Consider the following 15553-nt stretch of genomic DNA (forward strand, 5'->3'; position numbering starts at 1 on the left):
AAGTGGGGATGGTTAATGGGTACAAAAATATAGTTGGATAGAATGAATAAGATCTAGTATTTGATAGCACAACAGGGCAACTATAATTTATTATGTTTCAAAATTAAGTATAATTGAAATGTTTGTAAAACAAAGAAATGATAAATGCTTGGGGTGATGGATACTCCATTTACCTTGTGATTATTACACACTGTATGCCTGTATCAAAATATCTCATATACCCCATATATAGATACACCTACTATGTACCCATAACAATGAAAAATTGAAAAAATTAAAAAATAAGGAAACCAGCTGGGTGCGGTGGCTCACACCTGTAATCCCAGCACTTTGGGAGGTCAAGTGGGGCAGATTGCTTGAGCCCAAGAGTTTGAGACCACTTGGCCAACATGGTGAAACCCCGTCTCTACTAAAAATACAAAAATTAGCCAGCATGGTGGCACATGTCTATAATCCCAGCTACTTGGGAGGCTGAGGCAGGAGAATTGCTTGAACCCAGGAGGTGGAGGTTGCAGTGAGCCAAGATCGTGCTGCCACTACCCTCCAGTCTGGGCGACAGAGCAAGACTTTGTCTCAGAAAAAATAAATAATAAGGAAACCAAAAATATTTTTCTGTTGTGAACAGAAACACAATTGGGTTAGTGACTAGAGAACTTGAATATGAGGAGAGAATTTTGGTTTCTTTTGCTTTAAGACAGAAGATACTTCACAAGTTTAAATGCTGATTAGAGAGAATCAATGATCCTACGTACAAAGAAAGGGAACCAGAGCAAAGATGGAGGAACTAGCCCTAGATGAAAGAGGGGGAGGAAAAGTGGGAGTCAGAAATGTGCACAAAATGTAGAAGGTACAAAATAAGACAAGACGAGTATGGATGTCTTTATACCATATGCTGAGTTGTCATTGGTATGGGAAATGACAAAACATGGAGTTGAAGAGGGAAAAGGAGGAAGTCACGGAAATACATCATAATAAAACCACTGACGTACTGTAGGGCATGTAGGCTTGGCACCAAGACATTATACACAAATATTATGGTACACTACAAGAGACGTCCATGGCTGTAAGATTAATGATAGCCATAAGCCCCACTCAAGTTTCTTGCAGGGATGACACTACATGTCACTTAGCAGCATGATGAAACTCAGTGGGGGATTTCCAGAAGACAACTCCATCTCAGCACAGCTGCAACTTTTATAAACCTTAAGACAAGCTCACCCTTACAAGAATAGGCTTAAATTCCCGTTATGAAAGAAACACCTGGAAACTGACTTAGATTGCATACAGGTATAAGAAAAGGAAAAGAATCCCCCAAATTCTGAAAATGGTCTCCAAATGGAGACCCTCCTGGTCAGCTGGTCATCTGACTACCTGATTATATCTAGCCCATGCCACCAGCCTGCTCTTGTGTCTTGAAAAAGCACTGCCAAAATAAACCACTGGAGCGGCAGATGGTATCTAAGACCCATCTTTCCCATGAATCATACCAAAGAAGAGAAATTGCCCCAGGGGAGGCTGCTTAACCAAGACTACCTGAGACCCCCAATCATGACAAACATCTAGAGTCGACCTGAACGATTTATCAAGGAAATAAATATTTTGGTGTGACGCTAACTCCCTTCTTTAATTGCCCTTCCCCACCCCCACTTGTTGGGTACTCAAGTCCTAGATAGAATGTTACAGAACTGCTATGTATCTGTTGAAAATTTGGTATGTTCTGTTTAAATATGCTTCAGGACAATACATGATTACTAACGAACTTTATGAAAAATATTTAAAACCATGAGAAAATGTTCATCATTTAAAAATGTAGACAATTCCAGCATATATAGTGTCATTTCAATTAAAAAAATTATTTCTAATATAAATAGTATTTTTGTGCTGTGGCAGTGCTGATAACTTTATTTGTACATATTTTCAGTGTTTTCTAAATGTCTACAAGAATTATAATATTTGTAAAATAAGACAAAAATATTAGCACATATTCATAATTATCGCCTTAGGAAAAGCATCTTGAGGTAGACTTATGAGGATCAAAGTGCATTTGTTTATTTGCTACACATTACCAAATTTCCTTACAAAAATATTGTACAAATTTAAGATAATGCTAGCAAAAATAAACATTTATTATGAAGAAAGCACATGTGATTCTTAAAAAGAACTTCAAAGATCATGGCAAAAACAGAGCTAAATCAATCAGTTAAAAAAAAAAGGCGTAAAGATTTGCATCTGACGCTCCTTAGTGGCAGGGGGGGCCTCCAAAGAGCAACTCCCAGCCAGTGAGGGACAGAAGATGGTACTTAAATAAGCTAGCTTTCTTGCTCATTCATGGAACAACTCTGAGATTAGGTTCAACACAGTCTCTCAGAGGGTCCCCAAGGAGGATTGAGCCCAGGGGTGATGTATTCAATTAACATGCCCTTTGTTGGTTTGCCTCCTTTCCCGGGCTCACCTTCCTACTCCATGACTATGCTTCCTAGGCTTATCACCTTGCACTTACATCCTGCCTCAGGGTCTGCTTTTCGGCAAATCCACTCTAAGATATCATGAGAATCGCATTATGAAATATAAGTTGCATTTTTGTGTCATCATTTTTATTTTCTGTTTCTGATCAGGGAAGTTAAAACAGATATCTAATTATTTCTAACATTTAATTGAGCCACTACTATATTCCTGGCACTGAGCTAAACTTGTTACCTGAACTGACTTGTTTAAATCTCCCAAGAAATGCTAAATGCAATGCAGAATTTAGAAACAGATAAATCCCTCATCTGTTTATTCAACTAATCATGAGTACAAATTGTGTGGAAGGCACACCACTCCATGAAGACAGTCCTTGTCCTTATAGAGCTATAGAACAGTGAGGACAGCTATAGAACATGCGTGCACGTGTGTGTGTGTGTATGTACATATATTACATTTATGATGGAATACTATTCAGTAATGAAAAAGAACGAAACCATGTCATTTGCAGTAATATGGATGGAACCGGGGGTCATTATGTTGAGTGAAATAAGCCAGGCACAGAAAGACAAATCTTTCATCTTCTCACTCACATGTGGGAGCAAAAAAAGTTGATCTCATGGAGGTAGGGAGTAGAATGATAGGTACTAAAGGCTGAGAAGGATGTTGGGGGAGGAGGGAGGAATAAAGGGAGATTGATTAATGAATACTAAGCTGTTAGAAGGTATAAGTTCTAATGTTTTATAGCATAATAGGGTGACTATAATTAGCAACAATGTATTTTATATTTCAAAATACAAGCAGAGAGGATTTGAAATGTTTGGAACACATGGAAATGATAAATGCTTTAGAGGAGGCCTATCTTAAATACTTTGACCTGATCATTACACATTCTATGCATGTAAAAAAAATCACATGTGCCTCCTCAATATGTACAAATATTGTGCATCAATAAGAAATTTAAAACTAGAAAAAAGATTTCAACAGTTGAAAAGAAGAGGAAAGGCATTCTAAGCAGAGGCAATAATGTGAAACTACCTGAGATGGGAAGAGCTTAACATTTCTGAAAAGCTAGAAGATTGTTATAGGTGGACCATGGCAAGCAAAGAGGACAGCAGCTTGCCCAGAAGCTGGGGAATCGGGAAGTTGCCAGATCATGTGAAGACTTGGGCTATGAAGAATGCTGGATTTCACATCAATCAGAGTTCAAAGCCATTGAAGGATTTTAAGCAGCATGATTGTTTTTGTTGCTGTTTTTAAGTGTATTTCAGTTGTGGACTAAGCTCTTTGTGTCTTAGACAAAGAAATGTGTTAAGTCTTCTAACGGAGGCTGTAAACTGCCTCTTGGAGAGTCAAATATGGAATACAGACATTTATTTGTTTTTCAATACGCTGGCCCAGTTTTAAATGTTTGTTTGTAACTAACATCTGGATTTCCAGGATTTCTGGAATGATCTTCCAGGAGCTCTGTGAAAGGAGAATATCAGGCAATGTTGGTTGGCATTTCCCATGACAACAATCTGCAGTTGTGTTTAGATGGTATGTCCATTCTCCAGATTTTGAAGCTCCATATTTATCATGGAGCTACTGTACCACTGAATCTAACAGAGTTACAGATTTATGTTACCATCTAGTCTTCGTAGATAACTTTTCAATGCCTGCCTAGTAACCTTTGGTAGAGCAAACTTCTGTGTCTTTGAGTAAGCTAGTTTCTAAACTAGATTATAGATTTTTTTTTATAGATGATGTTTAATAGGCCAGCTGGGGGAAATAATGGAGAACAGTTAAGAGCACAAGTTTTAGATTCAGAGGCCCCCAATTCTGTAAGAAGCCCCAACCTATAGGACCAATTTATCTCCTATCATTTGTCTTCTAAACGCAGCACTCTTATCACCCCTAGGTATTTGACACTTCTCTGTATGCCAACATTTTCATGCCTTCCAAGCCTGTACCTTCGCTGTACAATTAGGGACGCTCAGTCAGATGAGGCAACAGAGGGTGAGTAAACACTGAGAAGCTTGCTGCTGGTATACTCACACAACTGACCGAAAGCAGAAGTCAGCAGGAATGGGAGCTGCAACAAGTAAGAGTGGGAGAATTGACCTGTAAATGATTAGACAGGATGAGAGAGAAGATGGGCAAGACAAGAAGCTAGGACCACAGACATTACCAGAAATATTCTCAGGTCTGGAAGTACAAACAGAAATAGCAGACTCTGTGAATAATCCAGAGATGTGGTCTGGTAACGTTGATATACTTTGTCCTTACTAACTACAAGTTGATAAGGAGCAGCACTATGGACTGAATATCTGTGTTCCCCCAAATTCATGTGTTGAAATCCTAGCCCCCAAGGTGATGTTGCTAGGAGGTAGGGCTGTTGAGAGGTAATTTTTAGGTCATGAGAGTGGAGCTGTCATAAATGGGATTAGCACTCTTACAAAAGAGGCCTGAGAGAGTTGCCTCGGCCTTTGGCCTTGTCAGGTTACACTGAGAAGACAGCTGTCTATGAATCGGGAAGCAGAGCTTCACCAGGCACTGAATCTATTGGCACATTGATCTTGAACTTCCCAGCCTCCAGAAATAAGAAATAACTCTCTGTTATTTACATACCACTATTCTATGGTGTTTTGTTATAGTAGCCCGAATAGACTAAGATAAGTAGATAATAGCAGATAGCAGATATGGTTTAGATGGTGTCTTAAGACTTTGAGGTAGATTTCAGGTTCTTAAATTGGGGAACCCAATCGGTGATAAGTGGTTTCAATTCTATTAATGTGAAATATAGTAATAAAGCCTCATTAACAACAGGGATTTGGCAAAGTGGAAGAGAAGGCTTAAAGTTCTATTTTCAGATAAAATGGTATAACCTTCAACTTCCTATTACCATGAGTTCAATTGTTTTGGTTTTTAGATCCCACAAATAAGTGAGAACATATGATGTTTGTCTTTCTGTTCCTGCCTTATTTCACTTAACATAATTATCTTCAGTTCCATCCAAGTTGTTGCAATTGACTGCATCTTATTCTTTTTTATGGTTGAATAGTGCTCCATTGTGTATGCATACCACATTTTCTTTATCCATTCATCTGTTTATGAACACTTAGATTGGTTCCAAATCTTGGCTAGAATTTCTGATTGCAGAACAATTGAAATAAATAGCAGAATTGAATGTTTATTGAATGTTTTTCTTTCTTTTGGGCATTTTTAGGCTCAAAAGAGATAATTATAACTAGCATGTGCATCATTTTATAATAATTACAAAATATGTTGGCATATATTATTATTATTACCACTGCATTATATAACTTGAACATTTAGTGGTACTTTCTGGGTTGTTTTGTTTTTCTAACAATAAAAACAAACTACAGTACACACACACGTATTTTTCTAATCCCATTTACTTTATTTTGTCATGCTACTTTTAAAATTCTGCTACTTTGCTCCATTTTATATACCTTTAGTACTCATATATATAATAATTATAATTATTTATATAATTAATTATATAATATTAGTAATTATGAAGTTTATTTTCTGGAAAATTTTAATTATTTTTGTTATCATCCATAGACTTATAAAGAAAATAATGGCAACTTTTAAATGATTGATGAAATATTCTTTTTATAGTTAAACGTCATTTTTTACCCAAGGATACCAAATATTATAACAATAATTTCAGAGGCTTAAAATATTAGGAAATGTTAATAGGCCAGAAATTGTGTACAGACACATGTGCACTGGAGCTTTCAAGCAGGTTCGCAAATACACTCGTAAGTTTTACCCTTGCAAATGATTCTGACATATCTTTTGTTGGTCTAGTCACTCTCCATTATTACGCTAAGCAAAGATTACCTTTGTTCTGTATCTCAATTACAGAGCACGAAGAAGAGAAAACAGAAAACATCCATTGAATCCTCTGCCTCTGGTAATGTATGGCTCCCAGTATGCCTCCTTCAAGAGCATGACTGACCCAATTACTCGTATGAGCAAAAGGTATAATTTTTAAATGTATTTACTTGAATGAGTCAATAGCATCTGATAAATCATGCAATGTAAATCAGTAAGATATACCTAAATTAACTAATATACCAGGACATACCTCCCATCAACCAGCCTTGAAATGTAGACCAAACTGTCAAATCTAGAATTAAAAAAAAAAAAAAAAAAGGAAATAAATTGGGGCCTTGCAAAGTTGCAGAGATATTTAGGATACGTAAACTAGATTAAGAAATCAAACAATTTATGATCCTTACTAAACCTGCAAATTGAAAAACATTAACATCTTCCTTGGCACAACATCGTTTTCCAATCTATATGACATCGCTTGGCTCCATTTTTAGTCAGCATAATTTTGGCTTCTATTCTTACATGGATAACAGCCAAATTCATCTGTCTTCTATGTCCAATCCTAGCATCTTTGTTTAGTTCCTCGACTGAGATTCTGTTTTAAATAGCCTGAAACATTACTCTAAAGAAAGAGATTTTCCTGAGCAATTTGAGGTATCTTTGTCAAATCATATAGTTATATGAAGCTTTGTTTTCAATTCAGAGGTTCGAAGAGTATAGATTTCTTTCTATAACTTGCTTAGAGATTTCCATGCCTCCTTTCACCAGAAATTGCTTTGATTAATATAATTCTCTTTCTGCTATGATTTCTTTTGCTAGTCACTGCCCTCTTTGATGAATGAAAAATGCAGGTGCTAGATTTCTTAGGAGGGCTAGGTTTGAGGGCAAAGTGTGCATTCCTACTGCCACAAATTGCTTTTAAAGCTTCAGTTTTTACATGTGTTTATAAAACCCTGGAAGATTATTTTTCAGATCTTGAGCCTGTTGGCCAGCAAATCCATTCCTCAACCTTCTGGTCCCTGAAGGCTAGTTTCCTTGGGCTCCTAGGCCAGCTGACTTCTGTCTTGGGTCAGTCAATGGGAGATGGAAGGTGGAAGATGGAGGGCAGGAGGAGGGAAGTGGTTAGAATAACCCTCCTTAAGCAGTTTGTCTCTTCTGTGATTCCAGCCTCCACAGTATATGCCCAGCATAGTTGTATCATCAAAGGTGACCCCGGGTGTAAGGATATTGTTAAACTGTAGGTCACACTATTCTTACCTATCGTTCTCAGATATTGCGTCATCTTTGCAATTAATTCCTTGCATTAGATTCCCTTTTCAGAAAATTCTTGAAGTGGATTATGTTTCTCTGGATAGATCCCAGTTGAACAAGCATCAATTCTTAGCTAAATATAAATAGAGAGATTTTAACTTTAACAAATTTATGACTGGCACTTGCAGAAGAGAAATTTATGAAGCCTATTGTATCATCTGAATGAAGGTTAATCATATATTTACAATAAAAGTCACTGCTTAGAAAAATCCTACAAAAGTATAAAATAATGGTATTGTAATTCAGAAGAAGATTAATTGGACTTGATATTTAGAAATACATATTAATTATTGAGACTTTTAAAATTTGTTAGAAAATAAATTGAGATGTTTGTAAGATATTCTTATATGGTATGTAAAAGCTTAGTAAGCTTTTCTGATTTATAGATTCAGTTTTTGTGTTCAAGCAAATCTCTCTGAATTTTTTCATCCCAGGAAGAAACCCCCAACTGAACTGATGTAAAACATAAACAGTGGCAATGAATTATAATCCAGTTAAAACTGGATCTGAAAGCTGAATAAAAGATATGCAAAAGCTAAAAATGCCTATGCCTAATTAAATCATTATTAATAAAATAACTGGATCTAATTCCAACAATACCGGTTTTTCTTTTGTAACTATTTGTTTTCCTAATTTGGCTCCTAATAATAAATGCTATTATATCACAAAAGATCACCACCTTTTTAGAATGTATCACAAGTAAATTTAGTACTCTTAAGACCTAGCAAGAATTATTTCAAAATAACGTAATACCCAACGTTTTCTGTGAAGTAAAGATTTTGTTTTTACTTTTGTATCTGTATTTTACCCATGGAATCATAGATTAATATACATTTTTGTCACCCCTTATATATGATTCTTACATGTCACTTATATGTACATACAGTCACATTCAGAAAAACATTTCAGAAGGAATCCCTTACTTGGTATTTCATGTGGAAGAGATAAAGTTCAAACACACTGATATAATATGCAGAGTCAAAGCAAATAGAAAATATGGCCAATTCCCAGGATGACTCCCTTCTGGTTACAGTGTCCTGGATGGTTAAAGCAATGGAAAGAAGCAGAGGGATAGTGCAAATAGACCTGATCAAAATATGTTGCTGTGACATTGGTTTTGTTTGTTTGTTTGTTTGTAATAGAATCTCACTCTGTTGCCCACGCTGGAGCACAGTGGAGGCTCAATCATGCAGCCTCAACCTTCCTGGCTCAAGAGAACCTCCCAACTCAGGCTCCTGAATAGCTGGGACTATAGGTGCACACCACCCTGCCCTGCTTTTTTTTTTTTTTTTTTTGTATAGATGGACTCTTACTATCTCATCCAGGCTGGTCTTGAACTCCTGGGTTCAAGCAATCCTCCCACCTCAGCCTCCCAAAGTGCTGGGATTACAGACATGAGCAACTGTACCCAGCTTGCTGTGACATTCTTGATTCCTATATCTAGTTGAAGCTTTGCAAACACATGAAAATAATTTGAAATGCCTTAGTTTCCAAATGATATTTTTATGAGAACTAGTTCTACTTAGATATAATCTGGCAAGAGATTTTGAAGTAGAAAAGTTACCTATATTGTCACCACAGTCATAACTGAGGAATTGCATTAGCTGGCAAAGCTATTCTTAGAAGCCATCCTGGCCAACTCCTTCCCCTATAAAAGTTACAATGAATAAAACAAAAGGTAAAACTTCTTTTATATCTGGATCTATATAAACATATTTCTGTCAAACTGAAATATTAGTAACAGTCATGTGACTGTTTTCCCCAATGATATGTAAACCAAAACATTTAAAAAATATATTTATTTGAAAACATTTATTTTTCTGCTAGTAAAATGTGCCTGACTAGCGGACTCTCTCTGTGAAGAACAAAGTTCAGATAACAGGGTATTTTTTTCCCATGATGCCACCCCTCCTTCTTCAAGCTTCTCCAACTCTCTCTTTCTCCTAGATATTATGGAAGTAATCCTACTCAGATTCAAATTATAGTGGTGCTTCTCTAACAATAATGTACATACAAACCACCTGGGGATTTTCTGAAAATGCAACTTGATTCAGTAGGTCTGGGTATGCCCTGAGATTCTGCATTTCTAACAAGCTCTCAGGTGATAACCAGATGCTGGTCTATAGATCAAATCCTGAATAGCAAGGAATTAAAAATTTTATCTCTCTTCCTTGTAAAGTATATGCTTCTTGAAGACAAGAACTGGGTCTTGCTTACATCTTGATACATGGCATTAGTAAATATACTTCGATGAAGCATTTATTACATAACTGTTCTAACCATTCACTCCCCATGCTCTGAGAAAAATTGTTAACTTTCTATACATGAAGAGTGAGAACTGTAAAGGCAAAATATCTTTATACATAAAATAATATATTTCGACCATATTACATTTATGTATGTGTATGTTTCCACCATATATATGTATATATACATGTGTGTATATATACACACGTATATATATATACACACGTATATATATACACACGTATATATATATACATATATACATGTGTATATATATATATGTATATAATTTTAGCTTTATAACAACTGCATTGATATTCCCATGGAGAAATCATATCTCATGAATGCTTTATATATACATGTGTGTATCTATACACATGCATATATACACATATGTATATAATTTTAGCCTTATAACAACTGTATTGAAATTCCCATGGTGAAATCATATCTCATGAATGATTTATCTGTAAACACTGGCATTGTAAAAGTACATTGCAATGAAAAGTAAACAATAAGTATGAAATGCTTTTTCTTAGAGGGAAGGAAGATATAATGGGCAAAATGTTGAAGCATTGATAATTGTTAGATATATATCATTATAGTTTAAGATACTGAATGAATTCCTATGAAATATAAAAGAAATTGTATTAATAGAATTTAACTATCTAGCTCACCAATCTAAACTTTTTCCTAGTTTTGAATTTAGAATCATAAAATAGAATTAACACTAAACATTAGGGAAACCCAAATCCTGTATATTAGAACATTTGTGTGTGTGTGTTGGTGGGGGTTGAATGAAGTTAGGAGGCCCAAACTAATAGAGCCTTCTTATTTCCATGTAATAAATTCATGGATTCTTTTGACTTCATGTGCAGAAGATGGCATCATATTAATGCTTTATATGCAAACTGATTCTAGGATTTCCTGCAAATTAAAGCATAACATGGGGAATGTGATGCACACACACATTTTCTCAATATTTTTCTTTCCTGCTTCTCTTTCCCCAATTGACCGGTAGTAAATCCCAATGCTAATGGAATCTGAGAGGATCACTAAGAATTCTGAGAGGCACACACTCTTGTTGCCCTTTAGTACTTGACTTTTCTGATTCATTCTTCATTTCCCTCTCTCTTCCATCTTTCTCTTTCTCTCACTCTCTCAGTCTTATGAAACAGAAAATGAGAATATTGAGACTATAGGCTATAGGGCTCTGGTCAAAAAGAGGTGACAAAAAGGTAGTAAAGATTCAGAAGATGACAACTGCTATTTTACTTAATCTGTTAGTATCCATATGCCTGTAAGTATGAAGTTGAATTGTTTCTATTGGAGAGTTGTTTTCTAAAATGCTAAGCTTTTTTGGTTGTTGATGGCTGAAGTACGACAGCTCATATGTATCGTTGAATACTCTGACAGCATGAAAAAATGTACTGGCTCCTGGATGTTTTATCTTAATGTACCTACAAGTGCCACATTATATTACAGTTTCTTCGTACCTAAAAGGTTTTTCATTGTTGTCTAGGAGAGTTTTGTCTGGTTCCACCTCATGAATTCCTCATTGGGATTTTCTCCCCCATCATTAAAGTAATTTATTTTCAGAATAAGTCCCAATCACTGTATGTGGCAGCATTTTCATCCATGTGTTTAAATATGATAAATTGCTTTCTATCAGTTATATTTATAGAAAGAAATTCTTACTGCAAATAAAAACAAAATGTATCTGTGCTATTACCAATTCGAGTTTTAAAAATTAGAAACATAAACTGTCTGATTCATATTTGGAATAACATTTATAATCATAAACATAATAAAAACAATATCCATTTATACATATCACAATGCTATCAACATATTAATTACTCAATATTTAGTGGTAACAAAAAATAAAATGTTCATATCCCCATTAATATCACTCAGTAAATTTTTCAATTTTCCTTTATCCAAATCCAAACTTTATATGGGATATATTAGATAATAAGATGTATTAGATAATAATATAAAGTCCCATTTATAATTATCTTGTCACCATTGTTTAGAATTTGATAGCACAACATCTACTAGGATATAGTAATTTAGCCCTCAGATGTAAAACCAAAGTGTTCTGCAGTAATATGTTGGCTTGTATCAAGATAAACCAAAAATCTCAAGCACTCCATTTCCAAGATCACTTCAGAGAAATAAAAAGGCACTTAACAGCTAGGAAATCCTATCCTATAGGATCACAAACAAGAATTGGCTATTCAGATCCAAAGATATGAGTTACTGCTTTTGCTGTCCAATACGTCTGAATAGGTTTCATTTATAAAGACACTCCTTACAAAGCAGTATACATTTTACGTATTCAATAATGCTTATGAAAAAGGTAATTAACTTTTCTTTGACTATGCAGGAAAAAAGAACAAACCGCTTATAAAGAAACTACAGCATAAACTTTATTTCCTTTACATATTGAGTTAAATTTACTGCAGAGCCAACATGATTTGTAATGCAAACCATTTTATCTTTGCAATATTTAGGCACAAACCATTGGTATTTAATGTCTTTTTCTGGTAACACAGACATCTAAAAAATCTTTGTAATGAAATATTTCATCCATTACTGTAGGTTGCAGGAACTACAGCAGCCAGGTGGAGGACATTTTGATGGAAAAAAAACTCCAAACTTCTGTAGATACATTATGGGTTGAGCTGTCCTTTCTGCTGTGGGTTTTTTTTTTTTTTTTTTGCTAAGGAATTGACGAAAATTAATTTACGAAGATGAGAGACTAATAGAAGGAAAAAGTATATTGACTAAAGTTAGACAAATAATGGCAATAAAAAGCTTAAGATATTATGGCCAAATTTGAATCTAATGCTATTCAAAATAATTTAGCATTTATAAGAAGTTAACAGGCTTTTACAATATTCCCAGTAGCTTTTTCCTCCATTGCTGTGGATATTTATATGGTTTTAAATCTAGCAACTGATTTAAGAATCTGGACCTAAATATAGCATTATAAAAAGCCTTAGTATTCTTCCTATACTCAAGTGCCATACATTAATATGCATTTCATAATGTTCACTGTAATTTAGTGAGTACATATATCATTATAAGTTTAATATTATTGTATGTTTAACCTGTTGGCAAAATCGAGTCTAAAAAAGAATCTAAATGGAAGAAATTTAACGTGGGTTTACAAAGAGAACGAAAGAGTTGACATTTAGTTCAACTAAATGGTTCTTGTTCTCAATTAGAGCATCCAGTGAATATTAACCTCAAAAGTATATTTTATTTGCTGACCACAGCATTCATGAGATATGTGTGGTTGAATATCTCAACTGGTCCTGAAACTTTCTTAATTCGTTTCCTCTCTTCTTCCATGAACTTACACAGCTGTTTAGTTCTTTTGTAAACAGGGAAGGCTAGGCACTCTTGCACAGATCTTTTTAGCATATGAAACATATTGACATGAATATAACATATGTGCCAAAGCAATATTATTCAGTTAACATTTCAACGAAATGCAACATAAAATTTTAAATTACATATTTCTGCATGTGTTTGATTCTTGTTTACTGTATCTGATCCAGAAAAAAGGAAGACTCTTATTGTGAAAAAACATCTCTAATACCTTAGCATTTTAATATCATCTGAAAAGAATGGTTATAACCAGTCATACCAGTCATTTATTTTTCCATTGCTTAAAATTACCAGGTAGCAACATGGTAAATTCAGTTGATCAGGGCTTTTGATTCAATAGCGATTGTCCAGGAGAAGTTCACTGACAGACTTAGGTATATCAAATACAGAGAGCAGGTAGGATCTCGCATGATCTCACTTATATACAGAATCTTAAAAATATTGATCTCATAGAAGTAGAGAGTAGAACAGTAGTTACCAGATGCTGGGGAGGGGTAGGGCAGGGGCACTGGGGAGAGGTTTGTCAACAGGTACAAAGCTACAATTAGATAGAATAAGTTCTGGTGTTCTTGCGCAGTAGGGTAATGGTAGCTAATAGTAATGTACTGTGTATTTCAACATAGCCAAAAGAGTGGATTTTTAATGTTTTTACTGCAAAGAAATGATAAATGTTTAAGGGGATAGATATGCTAATTACCCTGGTAATTATACAATGTATAAATATATGGAAATATCACAATATATCTTATAAATATGTATAATTATTACCTGTCAATTAAAATGTTAAAAAATTAAGAAAGTGCATAGGATTATTTTGTTTCCTGGAGCAGCAAGGCAAAAAATAGAGGTTCTCCACCCTGGTCGAAATATATCACCTAAAGCAAGTCCATCACATCATGTCACCTTAGTTTCTACAAATAGAATGCACTGCATCTTTTCCTTTCTCAGGGAAAATAGTTGTAATCATGGATTACTTGCTGTTTACAATAAAAAAGACATGATATGTGCTATATTAAATGATATGTACCTTTTAATCATATTTTTAAAATACGCACTTATAAAATCTCTTTATGATTTAACACTTATCTTTCGCTTTAGGAACAAAAGCATCCTGTACTTAAATAGTTTACATATGCCTTTTGTTTTTTATTTATTGTGTAGCTATGTAGGATTGTCAAAACCCTAACTGAAATGTAGTGTTACACTACTGCTTAGGTTTTAATAGTTGAAAATTAGGTGTTGGCTAGAATTTAATTTTCATAGCACTATGAATAACTTGAAAATATCTTAAGGGTTTTTTGTGTCTCTATTTCCTTCAGTTCTGCTCTGATTTTAGTTATTTCTTGCCTTCTGCTAGCTTTTGAATGTGTTTGCTCTTGCTTTTCTAGTTCTTTTAATTGTGATGTTAGGGTGTCAATTTTGGATCTTTCCTGCTTTCTCTTGTGGGCATTTAGTGCTATAAATTTCCCTCTACACACTGCTTTGAATGCATCCCAGAGATTCTGGTATGTTGTGTCTTTGTTCTCGTTGGTTTCAAAGAACATTTTTATTTCTGCCTTCATTTCGTTATGTACCCAGTAGTCATTCAGGAGCAGGTTGTTCAGTTTCCATGTAGTTGAGCGGCTTTGAGTGAGATTTTTAATCCTGAGTCCTAGTTTGATTGCACTGTGGTCTGAGAGACAGTTTGTTATAATTTCTGTTCTTTTACATTTGCTGAGGAGAGCTTTACTTCCAACTATGTGGTCAATTTTGGAATAGGTGTGGTGTGGTGCTGAAAAAAAATGTATATTCTGTTGATTTGCCAACCCAAATGTCCATCAATGATAGACTGGATTAAGAAAATGTGGCACATATACACCATGGAATACTATGCAGCCATAAAAAATGATGAGTTCATGTCCTTTGTAGGGACATGGATGAAATTGGAAACCATCATTCTCAGTAAACTATCGCAAGAACAAAAAACCAAACACCGCATATTCTCACTCATAGGTGGGAATTGAACAATGAGATCACATGGACACAGGAAGGGGAATATCACACTCTGGGGACTGTTGTGGGGTGGGGGGAGGGGGGAGGGATAGCAATGGGAGATATACCTAATGCTAGATGACGAGTTAGTGGGTGCAGCGCACCAGAATGGCACATGTATACATATGTAACTAACCTGCACAATGTGCACATGTACCCTAAAACTTAAAGTATAATAAAATAAATAAATAAATAAATAAATAAAGGGAACAACAACAACAAAAAAGAAAATATCTTAATAAATACTTCAACAATA

The 15553-nt window shown here is 34.9% G+C and overlaps 1 long non-coding RNA gene across 1 annotated transcript in view; it reads left to right on the forward strand.

Moving 5' to 3' along the window:
• Positions 1-4427: 4427 nt before the first annotated feature.
• The window catches only part of LOC129526668 (uncharacterized), a 91305-nt gene continuing 80179 nt past the window's right edge, over positions 4428-15553 (forward strand). The window contains exons 1-2 of the long non-coding RNA XR_008671391.2: positions 4428-4546; positions 6340-6456. This is a non-coding gene — a long non-coding RNA (uncharacterized lncRNA). The remainder of the gene's footprint in view (positions 4547-6339; positions 6457-15553) is intronic.

Source organism: Gorilla gorilla, chromosome 15 (genome assembly GCF_029281585.2).
Source record: "Gorilla gorilla gorilla isolate KB3781 chromosome 15, NHGRI_mGorGor1-v2.1_pri, whole genome shotgun sequence".
Taxonomy (NCBI): Eukaryota; Metazoa; Chordata; class Mammalia; order Primates; family Hominidae; genus Gorilla; species Gorilla gorilla.